This window comes from Myotis brandtii, unplaced genomic scaffold (assembly GCF_000412655.1).
Source record: "Myotis brandtii unplaced genomic scaffold, ASM41265v1 scaffold48, whole genome shotgun sequence".
Classification (NCBI taxonomy): Eukaryota; Metazoa; Chordata; class Mammalia; order Chiroptera; family Vespertilionidae; genus Myotis; species Myotis brandtii.
The window spans coordinates 5,755,298-5,774,916 of NW_005368341.1; positions in this window are offsets into that span (position 1 = coordinate 5,755,298).

Sequence of the window (19,619 nt, forward strand, 5' to 3'; positions counted from 1 at the left end):
TTTACTGAGATTCCTGACAGACAGCTCCTGAAAGGACCTGCCCCTGTCCCATCAGGGGTCCATTTGCTAGCACCCTTTCCTTCCTTGTGTTTGGGGAGCCACCAGGAAATAATGCTCCCAGAAATAAAACTTGGGGGGAAACATCAAATATGGAAAAGTTCTAATCCTTTATAATCCTTTACAAGCTCATTGCTAACTCTGAAAAGAAAATTATTGCTAGATGTATCTGGGAAGTTGATTCTAATAAACAGACAAAACATTCACATAATTTTTATTCAAACCACACATGACTTGGATATGTTTGGGTGGTAGGGACGCACTGTAAGTCCCATATTTTAAATGGTAAAGCAGATTCAGAAAGCAATTCATAAAAATGTAAACAAATCCCAAATGTCCGAAATGTTCTGCAAAATATCTACTTCATTTCACTAAGAGTTGGTCCTTGGAAGTGTGCCAACACATTTGGAAATAATAAAAGGTATAACTTATCTGCACCATCCCATACAGATATGAGGCATAGGTCTCCACAATGAGGGAAGGGACAAATGTACATATTATCACTAGAATTTAAATTAGCATGCAAATTAATTCTTAGATACTACTTGAGTAGAGAATACTTGTTAAATCTAAAACAAATATGCAACATTTTAAGCATTTGAATTCTAGAGCAGAAAACCCTGGCACCTGCACCCATAGAAAGCTTTTGGTTCTCTGAAATGATTTAGTTTTCCTAATTTTTCTATGCTCTTAAATTTCAAATCATATGTATTGAATTTGCTTCCTTGTAGAGAAAGTGGAAAAAGTGCTTGATAATTTGGGTTCATTTAGTTAGTAAATAACTTCATCAGGCCACAGTGATGAATTAACTGACTAAATATTTATTGGGAAGCAAATTAGCATTGTAGCTAAGACTAAAAGCTATGAAGTCACACTACCTGAGCATAAATCCTGGCTCCACTACTCACATGATGATTTGGGGTTGATGACCTCGCCACTCTAGTTATTCTATTTGTAAAAGAGGAATAACAATTAAATCTAAAGCAGTGATACACAATCAGAGGGTTATTGTGATAATATTACTTGTAAAGAATTTAGAAGGGTTCCTAGAACTCAATGGTACTGCCTTCAGGGTAGTTGCTCAAAGTTCTCTTTTCAAACTTTTCAAATTTTAATTTATTCTTCAAAATGTAAACTACAAAAATTCATAAAACAAGAGCATTTTAATATTTACTATGATTTTAATACACTTGCTTTAATTCTTGTACCTTTACATAACCTAGAATAAATCACCAGGAAGTTCTCATGCAATAAAGTTTAATATAAATTAAATATGTATGTAAGGAAGTGAAAAGGAAAAAAAGTATATATTCTCATATATATTTGTACATATATTCATATATATATAAAATACATATATATATACATATATAAAATACTGAGAAAGAGAAAAACTTTAGTCATCTTTGTATTTATACAGTTTTCAATCTAAATTATATTAAATTTTTTGAAGGATGTGGCCATTCCAAAGACAGGCAATATAAAAGTTTTATGTAGTTTGCCTTTTAATTGAGTGTGCAAGTGTTGCTTTATTCAACATATACTTTTGCTTTTGTAACTAGTAATGGAATGATGTGTATTTTCAGAAAACTTAATTTCTAATTGAACAATTCCTACGGTACTAATCTATGCCAAGTTAACTCAGAATGGGTTATATTTTCATATAACCATGAGTATTTTCTCATGACTCAAATTTTTGTTCTAGTACTTACATAGAATCGTAAATATATTTCTCTTGGAGCTGTACCATTGGGTATTTAAAACTCATTTCTTCCTTACCAATGAGCGAATTTTTAGAAACTGTACATCTTCAAAAAATATCTGTGCAGTTTCTAATGACCACATATCCCATATACTCAGTTTTTCTATATTTTTAGAGCTATAAATTCCTAATAATAAAAGAACATGAAAATGATTCATAGAAAAGAAAATGTTAACTATCAAAAATAAAATATATTGCTCTAACCAGTTTGCCTCAGTGGATATGCATAACCCATGGACACAGACAATCCTATATAATAAAGAGGTAATATGCAAATTGATCCTCATGTCCTTGCATCACCAGATGGCCACCCCCACGTCATCACAAGATGGCCACCCCCACATTGTCACAAGGTGGCGGGCAGGGGAGGGCAGTTGGGGGCCATTGGGCCAGCAGGGAGGGCAGTTGGGGGCCATCGGGCCGGCAGGGGAGGGCAGTTGGGGGCCATCGGGCCGGCAGGGGAGGGCAGTTGGGGGCCATCGGGCTGGCAGGGGAGGGCAGTTGGGGGCCATCGGGCAGGCAGGAAAGGGCAGTTGGGGGCAATTGGGCTGGCAGAGAAGCAGTTAGGCATCAATCAGGCCGGCAGGGGAGCGATTAAGGGGTGATCAGGCAGAAGCAGTTAGGGGTGATCAGGCAGGCAGGCAGGCAAGCAGGCAGGTGAGTGGTTAGGAGCCAGCAGTCCCAGATTATGAGAGGGATGTCCTAGATTGGAGAGGGTGCAGGCTGGGCTGAGGGACACTCACCCCACCCCCCAGTGCACAAATTTTGTGCACCAGGCCTCTAGTAGCACATGAAAGACTGGGGTAGGGGAGCAGGGTGGAGGGGCTCAACTCGGCCCATTATGGGGTATACTCTGACGGTATGAGTGTTGCTTCCCATCCCAGAATCCAAAGGGGCTAGAGACACTCTCTTCCTACCCTTCTGATAGCCTGGCTATAGGCTCAGAATCTAAGCTTAACCAATTGGGTACTTGCAACCAGGCCTTCCAATGATGCAGGTAGCTGAGAAAGTACCAATGGCAGAAGCCACAGCATCAATTGTTTAACAAACATAGATGTATAGTCCAGTGGCAGCAGCCTTAAGTATCCCGAGTTGAGTCATCTGTCAAAGACAACAAAACAGTAGCCTTGGTGTCCACTAGCAGCAATGCCAGTGGCAACCAACCCAGAGTGCTCATGAGCTATGGCTGGCTGTGCTTCCTGCTCTCTCATTTGCCCCGATCCATTTTCTGTTCCTGATCCCCCACCTTCCAGAATGATTATGTTGACAACATCCAAACCGATTAATTTTCTCTTCTAGTGATCCAAAGCTGTGTTCTTAACATAAAACTGACTGATATACCTTGCCATTCGTGATACAAGTTCAAATATTAATTTTAATTTTCCTAAGAGAAAACACACAAAATAGACATATCTGTTTTACCTTACATATTTGCCACTTCAACTTAGAGGAGAAGAAAAAGTTCTGTGAATTGTGGGGTGAATTAATCAATTTGTTAAGAAGTATTTCTCATCTGTCGTGATGCTGTATAACCACCTATGCAGACTGTAACAGTAGCAATGACTCTATTCAGATCAACATCTGATGGTGCTGAATTGTACACTTTGTCTTTCAGATAATGTATCCTTATTACAAAGGCTGTTTCATTTTTAACTAGGTAACTTACTCTTGGGAGTGTGATATTGATGTTTTTAGTCTCTACACTGTTGTTACTTTACTTTTACTTAGCTGATTAGGACAATACCGATGCTAATTCAACATTTGAACATCCTCTGGGTCATACATAAACATAAAACAGACTAACTTGTATATGCTGCAGTAATCTAAAAGGCTTCATCACAACATCATAGTTCTAGAAAAAAAACTGGATGCTATTTCCAATGGTCTCTGGTTGCTGTAGGAGAGGGGGGGAAAAAAAAGAAATGAGAATTATATAATGTATATATTCTATCATATAGAATCCTCTGATTCTATGTATACCCACAGCTGTGCTTAAATTTCCTTTCAGTCACTAAGTCTGTTGGCATCTTCATGTCAACAGAAATTTAAACTTTAATAATGAAAAGAGAATAAAAATATTCCCAATGTTAAATGAAAGGAAGATGTAATGAAATAAATGTTTATTTTCCAAAGGGCCCAAATGTAAACATACTGATCAATGGGATTTTTGTCACATAGAAGACTTTTTATTCCACAAAGTATTAGGTCCACTCGTTTATTTTCTTTTTTGAGGGGAAGAAACACGGGAAGGTGCTTGGATATTATAAAACATGCTCCATTCCTGGATATTATAAAACAATGACTTTGCTGCTGTGTGTTTGTGCTATTGGGTTTTGTTTTGTTTTAAGAAAAAATGCTTTATTCCTAATTCGATTCTCAATCCATCTTTGTGAATTTGTGATTCTGGGTACTAACAGAGAAGAAAATATGTTATTTTTTTTAAGGAAGAATGAATTGTTCATTGGCTCCAGTACTCAATCTGAAGAAAAAATGGGCTCTATCCTTTGACTTAACCCTAATCACCATTCCGCAGTTATTATACTTCTACACAATCCCTATCCATGCAACTGTCCACATCTAATTATTGGAACTATTTTGTGTTATGTAGGTGTCGCTATTTTACAATTACAATTTAAATAAACAATATTTGGCACCCAGAGTAACTAGTAAAGATCTCTTTAGGAAAGAGGGGAAATATAGTTTTTATTACAATGTTTTAAATGGCTAGATAAAATGTTTTCAAGTTCAATAGTATCCAGTAAAGCTCATTATCTGGAAAAATATTTCTTAAAAGTTGAGAACTATAAATATATGAGAGATTGATATAAAAGTCTTAACTCATATAATAAACACATTTATTAAATATATCAACATTTAAAAATTCTTAAGTCTAAAACCACTAAACTGCAGAAAAGATGTATCATTAAGAAAAATTAAAGCCACAATAGGTTTCTATTCCACAAGAAATAAAATAGTTAATTTTAAATTATTATTTCTAACACTTATCTGCTTCTATTATCACAAGAAACAGTAAAATAATTTTTTTTTAAGTCAAAGGTTATGAGACTTTAGGGCAGCGGTTCTCAACCTGTGGGTTGCGACCCCTTTGGGGGTTGAATGACCCTTTCACAGGGGTCGCCTAAGACCATCAGAAAACACATATATAATTACATATTGTTTTTGTGATTAATCATTATGCTTTAATTATGTTCAATTTGTAACAATGAAAATACATCCTGCATATCAGATATTTACATGACGATTCATAACAGTAGCAAAATTACAGTTATGAAGTAGCAACGAAAATAATTTTATGGTTGGGGGTCACCACAACATGAGGAACTGTATTAAAGGGTCGTGGCATTAGGAAGGTTGAGAACCACTGCTTTAGGGGCAATATGATCCAGGCCACCACTTTAAAAATGATAAAACTAAGAGATCATCATATCAATTGAATTGGCTGTGAACAATAACCTGCACAAAATTAAAGGTGTTATGACAATTTTAAGAATGTAATTTACCCAAAAGTCTTACTAGCCAACTAACTGAAGTTTTGGTGGGGCAGGAAAAACTTAGAGTCAGAAACACACAGGTTTAAATTTTAGCTTTTCCATTTTATCAGTGTGGCAAGTCATGTCATCTCTCTGGCCCTGTTTCTTTTCTCTGAACTGGGGATACTTTTATTTATATCATAGTACTGTTGAGGGGATCATTCATTCACTCATTAAACAAAATATTTAATTAGCCTCTCCATATGCCATGCACTTTACTCAGGCATTCAGAATATAATGAAACAGAAAGCAGGCCATAGAGAAGCTAAATTCGTAGATAAACAAAAGAAGCATATTTTGATAAAGAAGTAAATAAGTTGGATAATCAGAGTAAGAGTTCCTGGGAAGAATGGTCAGAAATGACCTCTCTGAGGAGCTGAGATTGTAAGAATGGAGATGAGCCAGCCAAGCTAAGAGCTTGGGGGGAAAGGCCAGTTGGGCAGAAGAAATAGCCAAGCGCAATAGTATGGAGGCTGACTCAATGAGATGACACATAAAAAAACAACTCCAGCCCTGGTGGAGTGGCTGGGTTGGTTACAGCATTGTCCCGTACATCCGAAGGTTGCAGGTTTGATTCCCTGTCAGGGCACATACCCAGGTTGTGGGTTCTATTTCTGGTCCCTGGTCGGGGGCCTTATGGGAGGCAACCAATCGATATTTTTCTCACATGATGTTTCTCTCTCTCTCTCTCCCTACCTCTCTCTCTCTCAAATCAATAAAATGAATCCTCAGGTGAGGATTGAAAAAACAATCACACCTCCAGAACATCCAGCGTCTCCCTCACCACTCTACCCACTCCCACCTACTCACACTTAGGGAGTCATCCTGCTTTGCAGACAAACGCTTCACTGCACATGCAACAACAGTTGTGGTGAGTTTCAATGGCATAAAATCTAGTGAGTAAAAGAGCAACCAATAAAAGCATTTAGGGAAATTCATTATTAGTGGTAATGTAATCATTTAAGCCTAATTGCCTGAGACAGTTTCAAAAAGGAAGGGAAAAAATCATGTTGAATGCAATTAGCTAGGAATGTGAAATCTTGGAATAGGTCATCAATTCTAAAACACTCAAATAAAAAGGAGCCTGCTATTTGCCTTTCTACAATTTAATTAATAGTTAACTGTCTGTGCTATATTAAGTTTTCACCACAATAAGTAATTTAACAACGTATTAAAATAATATCCAAGTTCAGTTACTTGATCTCAGAGTGGTAGCAAAAGTTGCTAAATTATCCAGGCTGAGCTGAGCAAAAAACTTATAAAAGTTTTCAGCTTGATGTCCCTGGAGGGGTTTGTATATTTTATGTGTCTTGTTAACTTTACTGAAAAATGGCTCTGGGAAAAACAGGAGACCACAGACCATCCAAATAAAATCGTCTTTAAATGATGCAACAACTAAACTCTACCACTAAGCTCCATGGAACATTTTGATCAAGTACTCCTGTCAAGCACCAGGCACTAGTCCTGTTAAAGAGAAAAGCCTGGGCTCAAAAAAGGCATCACTGGGGCTAAAGCTCAAAATATTAAACCTAGATTTAATACTTGACCTAATTACTGTTTCAGCCTCTCCCAGAAACATCATCTTAATCAACCAATCTGGAATTTTCTGGTCAAAACCAAGGAGGCAATGTGCACAATAAAAACTTTTGCCATTCCCTTTCCCCTCCAAAAAGGTTGTCCTGATCTAAAAATAATTCCTCCTTTTCTTTTGTTAATAGTTCTCTTGCCCCAGCCTTCTTCCTATAAAATCCTTCCACTTTGGAGTGCCGTTCTGCTTGCTAGATGGGATGCTGCCTGATTCATCAAATCTTCAAATTTACTCAATGAATGTTGTTCTTCAACAGCCTCCTGATTCAGCATACATAAAATTCAGACTTATGAAGACAGACCTGTATTAAAGACAGGAAATATCCCAAATCTGATCCTCGTTTACATGTTATAGCAGATTCTGTAGCATGTTACCATCACTGTAAAAGAGAATTGCTCCATCACTGTTGAGCTGAAAGTTCTGTGAACAGTGAACACATCTGTATCCCATGTTCCCATCCTTGGACAAAGATGATCTACAGGAGACCAGACTGTATCCAAGTGTTCATCTATTAACCGCAGATGATCAAGATGAGCTAAAATGTTAGACAAAAAGGCACTGTAATGCTAAGCTAATTCCTATTTTAAAAATTACAATAAAATTGATTTTTTTCCTTTTACAGTAACCCAAAAAACTATTGTACAAACCTGCCTGCATTCTGCTTGACTACTAGACAAAGCTGATAGCACCAACGCATTCTTATTTTAAATTATTTAAATTGTCATTACACCACTTAATGTGAATATTATATATATATATGTATATATGTATGTTTACCATAAGTAGATACCTTTCAAATGTATCCTGTTAAGTTCTCAAAATAATCTTTGTCGTATTTTCTTTGCTCTACTTTTGAAAGTACAAAGTTTATCCTTCCTTCACAATGTGATAAATTACTCTGGATATAAGAAGGATAAGGAAGAGCAAGGCTAAAAAAAAAAATGATTTGGGTTTTCTGTCACATAAGCCTTCCACTGATTACCTGCTCGGCTTTTCTGCAACTCTCCTGAGATTATATTTATTTCATCTTTAACCAAAATTTTCAAATTACTGAGAAACTAAGATGTAGGGTTTTTGTGTATGTGTATGTTTTTCCCCACAGTGGATCCTTCAGGTTCCAAGTAATGACAACACTGGAAGTCTGTTTCTGCTAATTGCGGTTCTTCTTGGCATTTGTCCAGAAGCCTAAAAGGAAACAGGCTCTTTTCAGTGCCATCTGTCACAGGCACAGAATTATATAATAACATGTCAAAATAATGACTCCGAGGTACTGTGAAATCCTACAGTGCCTTCCAAAACTTCTAAGAAAGAAGGAAGTTTTTTTCTTTTACAAGTACATTTTGTAGACTCATACTACTTTGAAAACGGAAAATCAATATATGGCGTTATGGTTGAGCATAATATTAAAAGACAGTATCATGACAGTCTTCAACTATTCAAGAGAAAGCAGCATTTTCCACATATGCTCGTTATATCTGGGATCATTTCAGCTTTCAAAAATGGTAGCTGTCTGCTTATAATTAGATCATAAAGGATGAATCAATGGCAATTGAAGTATCTATACAAAAACAGTATTAACTGGGCTGATATTTCTCCTATCAAAATTGCTGTTAAAGCTTTCAGATACTTTCTAGCATGTGATAGAAAAATTTTGCACTATCTTATTAAAATAAAAACCAATTTGTTCTTTTTTCATAAAGCCACACATAAGAAAATTCCTGACCAAAAGTAAAAGAATAGCCTACCTTGTCCTAAATACACATGCTCATTATAGAGATTTTAGAAAACAGAAAAGTATGAAAGGGGAAGTAAAAATCATCTATATTTTCACTTTTCAAAGATATCTACTCTTAATATTCTGGCACATTTTGTTCCAGTTTTAAAAACTTTTCATGTTGAAAGAATTTTAGGCTTATAGAAAAGTTGCAAAAACAACACAGAAAGTAAACTTATATCCTCTACACCACTCCCCTTAAGGTTAATAATATCTTGCATAACCACAGTACAATTACTCAAACTAAGAAATAAGCATTAGCACAAGACTATTAACTAAACCACCGACTTCATTTCTATTTCCCCATGTCCTTTTCCTGTTCCAGGATTCTCTTCAGGATCTCATCCTGCATGTAGTTGTCATGTCTCTATGGTCTCCTCTGACCTGTGACATGTGATGAAATTGACACTCCTGAAGAGTACTGGTCAGTTACATTGCAGAACGTTTGGTTTTGTTTGATGCTTTCTTATGATGAGATTGAGGTTATGTGTTTTGGGCAAGAATAGTACAGATGCGATGGTTTCCTCTCAGTATATCTTATTAGGGAGCATATACAGTGTCATCATGTGTGGGTTACGTTAACCTTGATCACTTTGTAAAAGTGGTGTCTGCCAGGTTTCTTCATTCTATAGTTAAGATTTCCCCCGTTGTAATTAATACATATTTTGGAAGAGGTACTTTCAAATGCAAATATTGTTTCTCCTCAAACTTTCACCGTTAACTTTAGGATCCATCAGTGGAGCTTGCCTGCAGTAATTTGCTGTAGTGTTCTAATGGTGATTTTCTATTTCCTTCATTACTTTTTTTATCTATTAGCTGGGATCCTTCTCTAAGGAAGATCTGTCTCTTCTCCTTCATTTATATATTTACTCAAATGCTTATTGATATCAGTATCGTCTTATGGATATTTATTTAATTTTATGGGTTATACTCCAATTCAATTTTTTCTTTTGTAAATTGTTCTAGCTTTGACCATTGGGAATCTTTTCCATTTGGCTCCAGTGCCCTTTCAACCTGCCTCTATCTCTTTTAGAGCACTGCCTCTCATTCTGCCACGGCAGGAGGTAAGTGACTCATATTGCACATTTTTTGTCCCAGGCCTGCAACCAACCAAATCCCTGCGAAAGCCCTCGTTCCTTTTGTTAGATCATGGTGTTAAAAACCAAGATCCATGTGGTAGCATATGCACATTGTTACTTGAGTGTCATTCCTAGTCCCTCTCAATTGACAGAGCTTGAGAATATATGTATGTATACTAACCTATATATAGACACAGACCTAAATTTATTTCTGAATCTAATATTTGTATAGATATTAAAACCATAAGGTCATACTGATGCCTACAATTCCAATACAACACCATATATGGACTTACTCTTGTCCTCCCCCTATCATCATATTTCACTTCTTTCTAGTATTGACAGAAAACTGGTTCTCATTGTCTACAATATATGTTTTTATTTGCCTATCTCCAGTATACACAGAAATAGTTTCTGAATTATGAACCCATGCCCATGTGAGAAACAAATTTACTAAGTACATTATTTGTGTTTGGTTCTTTTTTATCTTTAGCTTTACACCAATTTACTCAAAATAATGTTCTGGAAAGAAAGTTAGGTTAGTTCTTTCTTTTTTCATCTTCTTCAGTGTTAGTTTACCCATTTGTAATACAGTTAGAAATTCATTTGCTACAGTTTCTATTCCATTTGGGGTTTGTTCACATCCTGGTGGATTTAAAAGACACTTTACATACTATATAATTTATTCTTTGTGCTGTAAAATTCTATGAATTTTGACAAATGCATTGTCTTATATCACCACCACAGTCGAGATATAGAGCACACATGTACCCTCAACCCCCAGTCTCCAAAGCGAGTTGAGAAGCCTGTGTGTGGCACGCTTCAGAGCAGTCTTGTTTAATAAAAGATACACCTCCCTGGTCTCTTGCTTTTCATGTGCTCATCACAGGACTCAGGGCCCGTGATGAGGGATGTGTGTAGGAAGCCTCAAGACCTGCCTCATCTCTTTCTGTGTCCTTACCGCTAAATTCCCCGTCATCAATAGCCACCAGCTCTTTACAATGTAAGGGTGTATATACATATGAATCATTCCCATCCCCGCTCAACACCCTCACCCCGACCCATGTTCCCTCATAGGTCAGTTCCAGTAATCAACCCTGAAAATATATTTTGTTAAAATGTCTAATCCAGTGTTTGCTTGCCCAGAGCTAGTTCTGGTGTGATGGGAATGACCTGCTTCTTTGTAGGTCAAAGAGCTAGGGGGAACGGAAGCTCCCACAACCTCCCTAGAGGCAAGCGAGTCCCTAGGCTTTAGTCATCAGGCAGCACTGCAGGGACATCAGTGGCTATGATCCAAGGACTACCCAAGCCTGTTGACCAGCGTGAGAGGCTTTCTGAAATGGCAGGCTTTCAGGCAGTAGCAAGACTGCAGAGTCTTTAACAGGCCCTGGATTGTTTCCGAAGTTTGGGCAATCTTTCATCCCACATTCGAAGAAGTTTTGACATCCGTGGCAGCCATGATTGCAAGAAGCCCAGGACTTTTTTGATATCTGTTAACTATACTTCAAATAGCTCTATAAACCAAACGACTCATTGATTCTTAAAAACGAAATGAAAAGAATCTCAAATTTTCCCACTCTTCTTTGGACTCCTGATACTCTTTACTTTGGGAGCCAACTTTTCATTTTGAAGTTGAAAAGACTGAAGAACGCCAGTTTACAGCTTCAAAAAATATATAAGTGAATAAAATGGGGAAGATAAGGCTGTCTTGAGGCTACAATAAAAGAGAGCCTGAAATGTACAATAACTTTCATAAAATTGGTAGGGGCAGATGGGAAAAGAAAAGATAAGGATGATGCTGTCAGCCCACTTTTTTTCTAAGGCAAGCATTGAAGATTTTTTTTTAAAAAAAAATAGGAATATTCCATTTTACTTCCATACAGGGATTCTTATTAAGAAATGGTTTTCTACTCATCTGAAAACTCTCTTCTCAGCCAGATATCAAAGACTGGAGGTAGAGACGTAAGCAGGGGTGGGGAAGCAGCGGGTGGGGGTGGGGAGTGCAGAAGGAACACACATGCTGAATCAATCAATCTTAGTTTGAATCAACCTTCTATCAATTACCAGCTAAATGACTTTAAGGAAGTCACTTAATCTCTTTGGCTCTCTATTTTCCCATCTGTAAAGTAATACATGCCTCACAGGTTCTTATTAGGATCGAATAAAAATTTTGTGTTGAAATGCCTGGCATTGAATGAGAAAATAACTGTGGTTATATGTGGTTCAACATATTTTGCCTTGAAGCCAACTCTAGGGATAGCATTTCAAGTATATTGGTTTTGTCGCCCAGCTACTTTGGCATTGTCATGGACATTAACACAGGGGAAATAAACTTTGTCTCGGAAGGATGGCAACTCACATTCTAGTGCTAACACTGCACACTCAAGCACATAGGAACAGAATAATACACTAGTGTCTACAGCAGAATTATGGCCAACGACTGGTTCCTTCCTTTCTAGGTAGGAAGGAACAACAACCAGAGCTCGATGCTTCAAAAAAAGCCTGATTTTAAGAAAAACAAAGCTTCTTACAGGAATTTTCTCAATTGCTCTCCCCATCCCCACAAATTTGACTTAAAGAATCACAGCTGCTGCGAATAACTGCAAAATATCAAAAGGAATTTTATTTAATAAAGCATTTTCCTGCCCCTTTAAAAGTCAGCTTACTTCATGGAAAATTGCTATATTATTAAAACTTTCTTAGTTACATCTCATTAGAAACACACCCATATCATTAATAAAATTGCCTATTTGTTGCCTTAACCACAAATAGGGTAACTATATAATTTATTGCCCAGACTGAGAGAATTTGGGGAGTGAATGTGGGCTTCATTAGTGAGTTATGCAGGGACCATAAAGCATATTCAGGGATGGTCTTAGAAATACCTGGACAGAGGGTCGCTCTAACTTTCCAGAAAAGGTTGACTAGCCTGATCCCTGAAATCTAAGAGGTCTGATGCACAAGGGAACTGCAGAAGGAAGTGAGGCCGTTTAGATAAGCAGAAGCATATACTGATTCTTCCCTGAATTGGAAGCTTTTCATGTCATTTTTATTCTAGCATTAACTGTTATTCTAAGAAAAATTCTGTATTGTCACCAAATTTCAGAGCAGGAATAAATTTCCTGTATTGATGGCCTGGACTTGGATTTATTGTTTGCTAAGGCATTTGAAACAGGATGTGACTTTGTGATTATTAGATTTGAACCTCATCGTGTGGCAGCCCTCTCCCCACCAAAGGGATACATTGCTTTCAGCAGGTCTGAGGATATGTTATTAAACACAAATCTGGGCTTACACAAATCTGGGCTTGCAGATAAAGTGTGAAGGGAAACAGGAGCATCTAAATATATATTACATTCTATAGCTATTTCTGTTCAAATATTACTTACAGTATATGCATTATACATTTAAGTCTATTGGACTTATCAATTAGGTGTAGTGGGAGTTGTCTTAATATTGTGCAATATTCTTTCTGCCAAGTTATTTGCTTAATAACATTACAGAAATGCCCTCATTGATTGTTATCATGAGGAGCAGTTATTTTAAATGTTTTGATAATGGCATCTCTCCTTTGCAGGAATCAGACAAGGCCTATTGTTCTATGTCCTGTCGCTTAAAAGCTTTCTATGTTCACTTTGAAAATTCACCACTCAGCTATAGCTTCCAGCTAGTATTCAATGGGAGACACTAAAATAAATTCTTTAACAAGAATGATTGAATTTTAAAAACCCGATTAAGTTTTTATTTGTCAAAAGCCAGATACTATGTAATATTTAACACATCTATCCCCAGTTGTTATTTGTAAATTCATTTTTCTCTTCTTCTTGAGGTGATGCATCTATTTTATAATCCAAGTAGTATTTTTGAACTGTTTTCTATGTGCTGGCCACTATCAGCATTGTGAGCACACCCAAGTGAATAAGGTGTGTGCCCTGTCTCTGGGTGCTCACTATCCCATTTTTGTTATTTACTGGTAGAATGAAGTAACAGGGTAAGGATTATGACTCTATATTTGTATAGGTACTAGTACTTGGGGTTCAGGAAAAAAAATGTGCAAAATATGCAAATTCTAACGTTATTTTGAAGTCTAGCTATTTAAAAGGTCAAAAGAAGTGTTTCTCTCTCAACGGCTAATAGAAATGGAGGAAAATCTGCCAAGCAAAGAGATTTAATTTGGCTATGCATTCATTAGCTCCTTCATGCACTGCCACTCTGCCCGACAAGAGGAGGTACTTACTGACTATTCAGGGGGATGTCAGGCATGAGTGCATTTCCCAGAGAGGAAACCCAATTTTCCACTAATATTTAATTATTTATTTTCCCTCCTCTATTAAACAAAGGTCTTTGCAAAACCCACCTAGTTACCTCTTTCACGAATGCTGGATTGTACAAAATTTTATTTCAGAGTAAAATATCTTTAATGCAAATGCTCTTGTGTAACACTAGTGTTGTATAAGAAATTATGAATTTAGATATTTTACTTACAAAGAGCCATTGACTGAGAGTGATTAATTTATACTCTTCCTGCAAAAACAAAAGAAAAATAACTTGTAGATATTCATCAAATTCATATATTTGGGTACTTTGACTTTTTCCAAGGTTGATTTAAAATAATATGTTAAATTTCCTGCAGGTCAAGGTTAAAATTCATAGCTGAACTCAGTGAGGCTGACTAAGGCATTTAAAATCATAAACCAAGTGGGAAAAGAACAAACTGTCATTTTCAAAATGATGGGGAATCAAGATAAGCGATATGAAAAATAAACATAAATCATTAAAGTAACCACAAAAATAAAAAGTTATGTTGCACGAGATTTCAGTGTTATAAATTGAAGGAAGTAGAAAATTAACCACATGAAGTGAGTATACCTTAAAGGGACTGTCTTCACTTTTATGACTCAAGGATTTTTTGCTTTCCAGACAAAAGCAGGTCATAAATGAGTCTTTCCATCCAAGGAAAAAAGTGGTCTAAAATCTAGGTCTCCTTCCTGGTCACTCATATCCACCAACGCTACAGTAAACAAACGCAAGAGCTTACTTGTTTTATAGGTAGCTGGAAAGAGAGAGCCAAGTTACAATGATTTACAACGGAGGGGTATTCCTTAGGGGAGCAAGCATTTTTTCCAGGAAAGTCAGATCCTTCCTAAAGCTGTTCACTGTCGGAGACCCTTGTTACCAAATAATCACATATTTCTCCTGTCTGCGGTCTGAACAGATTGTAAATTGCCCCGTCAGACTTTACCTACAAAACATAAATTCAAGTATAAATTAAGATTTTTAAGATGGAGTGCGTAAATCAAATGTGATGCCCTCTGAGCCCTGGGCATCTACAGCTACATCAATTGCAAGCCCAGGAAATAAGCCCTTCCCTTTTTGCCTATGCCAGGGATAACCTGTGTCAATGAGAATGTAACAGAAGTGATGTTAAGTCATTTTCATGATTAGATTATTAAAAAGCATGGTGGCATCTATCTATCTATCTATCTATCTATCTACCTACCTACCTACCTATCATCTATCTTTCCACCTACTGCAAGAGAAGCAAGCTTCCATGTCTTGGGACACTCAGGCAGCCCTGTGGAGAGGTCTAGATGTTAAAAAGTGAGGTTTCCAGCAAATCAGACACTAGCCAGTAACCATGTAACTGAACCTTCTTAGAAATGGTTCCATCCGTGAAGTCAGGCCTACAGATGATGCAGCCTCGGCAAAATTGTGACCGCAAGCCAGACCCTGAGTCAGCACTACCCAGCTGAGTTCTCTTGAATGCTGGGTCCTCAGAAACTGTGAGATGATTCTATGTTGTCTTAAGCTACTGCATTTTGGAGTCATTTGTTATGCAAGAGATTCAAAACAAATACAGTGAAAACAGGATAACTGCTATAAATAGAGTGCTCCTAAATGTGTGACTAACCAAACACAATAAAAGGGTACTTTTTCCTTACATAACAGTTCTGGGCAGGAGAACGGGTGGTTGAAGCAGCTCGCTTCCATGAAGTCATGCATGCACCCAGTCTGCCTGAGGGTTTGCTGGCTCCAACATGTGGCTTCCAGGTCACTCTCACAAGGAAACAGATTTCTTTTCCCAACAGAAAAATGCAGTTATCATCCAGATTTCCAAAGGTATTGGTAGAGGGTTGAGAAAAGCCATTTCTAAATCTTCTTTGTATTTCCTCTGTGGTTATTCTCCCCTGACTATGTGCTAGTTTGAGCATCTATTTCTTTTCTCTTGCCTAAGTGAGCTAGCTCTTTATCTTTTTTATTAGTATTTTAAAAAGAAAAAAATTTAGTTGTTTGCCAACTCAATTCCATGTTTATTCTATTAATGCCTCATTTCTGATTATTTTGTTTACATTTCAGCTTCTTTATTGGGATGTATAATTTATTATTTTATTTTTTATATTAAGTGGCTACAAATATTTAATGTATTTATCTCTGAGCAATGATTTAGTAGTATGCCACTAGTTCTGACATATACTGGTTTTACTATTGTTATAGACATTCTGTAATTTTAGTTTGTATTTCCTCTTTGATCTAACAGTCATTTTAGGGATAATATAGTAAATAAATGAAGTGACATTTCATATTTTCTAATTCGGTAACTTTTTTTTTATCCTCAACCAGTGACACAAAACCCAAATCTTGAAACATGAACAAGAAAAACTTTTCTTTTGCTGTCATCACTGCTACTAGTACTATTACTTACACTTTTGCACATACATGTGTCATAAATGTAAATGAAGCCACATGGTTTAAAGTTAGTAGGAGGTGGAATGGGAAGTAAAAGCATTAAGTGTAAACTTGTGCTCCTGTCCTCAAACACATGATTGTCCCCTAATTAGCTCTTCTTTACACTTTTGTGTGAGGTGAGAGTGCAACACGCTTCTGGAAGCCCTACCCCAACTTTTGCTTCACGTTCAGAGAGTAGAAATGAAATTTGGTGCCTGTCTAAATTTACCACATTTGCAATTTTTTCACATAGAGTTTTCTTTACATTTCAAAACACAGCATTTTTCGAGGGTGAATCCTGAATTGATTTATGAAATACATTATTTATTTTGCTTCCAAATGAAGAAATTTTATATATTAAACTACCAATGGGATGTTCAAATGTATTTATCCTTATTATCTACCTTAGAAGAACTTTGGGGGGAAGTAACATCAGTGACCAAACAAAATTCCAAGCCAATCTCTGAAGCAACTGTCTTTCGGTGGCTCAGAGTCTTCACTCCCCGCCCCCCTTCATTTAGAGGGGTGCAAACCTGGCACCCCTGTGGATACTGAAGAGCTGAATGTTTTAGCTGCAGATGACCAGCACTGAAGGCAATTGGATTATTTCTCCAGTGGGCTAAAATTAGGTCTCTCTCTCTCTCTCTCTCTCTCTCTCTCTCTCTCTCATGCACATGCACACGCACATTCTCTGGCTGGAGTAGTTTTCCATGAACAGTTTCCACCATGTAGATGGAGAAGCAGCAGAGAACACTGGTATGCAAGAGGGAGTGGAAAAACAACAACATAACAACAAAACAAAACAAAACAAAACAAAACAAAAAACAGCAGAATGGAGGTGGGAGGAATAACAGAGCGACAGTCTGCAGAACAATTTAGTTCTTGGTTTGTGTCCTTATCTGTATTTGGCATCCTTAGGGCATTTCTGTTTAATGATTTTCTTTTTAGCTCAAGCTATTTCAAGTTCCATTCTGTCACTTATAATTAAAACAGTCCCAACTAATATAACCTCCCAGTCATTCCCACTGGAACAGAAAGCAGGGACTGATTGCCAGTGTTTTGCTCACACTCTGAGACTGGTACATGGAACTGTATTTTCCCCATAGAGCCTGAGAGTCAACCTCGGAAGATGAATGAACAAAGCGGGGCCTCAGCCCTTTGCCTCCTGCTTCCACCTTCTTGAAGTTGCTGTGGCCGCACTAGGTCCCCCAGGCCTGCTCCTTCTGTAGCTGCTCAGGCATGCAGGGCTCATGGATCACCACTGTCTAGTTCGCTGTTCCTGGCCAGGCCCAAGTTATTTTTGCTGCTTTGGCTGGAGAAAGGTGGAAAGGAACTAATGGGCAGCAAATTAGGAAAAGTTGGAAAGTGTGAAGAATGAAAGTTATAAGGAAAGCAAATGGTAAAAAGGCAGTCATGCCAACGCCGCCAGAAAAGGTGGGCTTGGTCAGAAGTAAAGGAAAACAGGTGGGGGTCCCAAGGAAGGGAGTGAAATAAATAAGAGAATTATGCAAAAGACTGCACCCACCAGAGAGATAATAAAATTGCATTTTCATTGTTCTTTCCCTTTCCAGTCCCAGCATTTCCTCACTTTTCAGTCAAAAGATGCTATTCCTACATGGCTCTTTAATCTCAGAAGCTATTCAAACCTTCTCTGCCTCCTACAATCTGGGCACCCCAGCCTTCCACTCTAGCTCATGGTTCTCAACCCTGATTGAGCAGAACCACTTGGGAAATATTTAAAAACACCTACACCTGGGCCCCACATCAGACCACACGTACTAATATCAGGATCTCTGGAAGTGTAATCCCACATTGGTGTTTTTAAAAGCTGCCCAGCAGGTTGAAGACGGCTCACTTCCCACTCCTTGTGAGCAGAACCGTTATGATAAAAACTCTCACAATATCGCTTCTTTTGCCTCAATTTTCTTCACCCATTGGCATTCATGTTTCCTTTCTTCCCTGTGATCTTGGAGGAAAATTGTCTTGTGCCCTTTCCAAGATCATGCCTCTCTGTGTACTGAATCTACTGCCTTGTCTTTGCTATAGTATGGTAACTTGCTTTTTGGTCACTCCTCTTTCTTCTTTCACCTAAAAAGTGCCCCAAACAGAAGTACATGTGGCTTAGGTACTTTATTTGATATAGCAACCCTGCACGGTAGATGTTATTATACTCACTTTATGGATGAGAAAACTAAAAGGCCAAACTAAAACTCCAAGGATAGAGCAATCCTGTGGTCTTATGTAGGAAATAAGGATTCAAACCTGAGTTTGTCTAATTCTAAATTCTACAATTGTTCTGACACACCTTAGTATTTATAAGAATAATACCAAGAATAATACTAATATCACCAAAGAATAATCATATGAGTAAACAGCCATAAGAATTTGAAGGAATAAATTTTTGCACAACCTGCTTATATGTATTTATGTATATATGTATGTATGTTTGTGTGTATGTATTGTCACTTTAAAAATCTCAAGCTGTTTTTTAAATAGGCCTCTAAAGGCTAAATTTTTGAAGAGGAATGATTTACTTATTTGGAGAATAAAAATATCTTCATCCATAAGTACTACAATTGTATAAACCTAATCTAAACAAAGAAATAGATTGGATAGATAGAAAGGGAGAGTAAGTAAGAAGAAAAGGGAGGGAGGAAGAGATAGAGGGAGGGAGGGAGGGAGGAAGGAAGGAAGGAGAAATTAATTTTCAGGCCATTTATAATGGATATACAATACAGAGATGGGAATAAGCAGGTTTACAATTGTTTGTATGGAAATCACAATAATTAATAAACAAGAATACAAGAATAAACTCCATGTTTCACACACGACTAACTGTAAACCTACTTTTGCTCACCCTGTATATATACACACCTATATACAAACATAAATGTATACATGTCAAGTTATGTTGCCATTTATCTAGACCAAATGGTTTGGTCAGAAAATTTTTGTTATATTTAGATATCAACACATGTATCTCTCTGTAAAATTTCTACCTACAACTCATTTTCAGTATTTGTGATAAGGTGTTACATAAAACACATGGAAATTCCTCAAAGTATATAATATCTGTGATTTT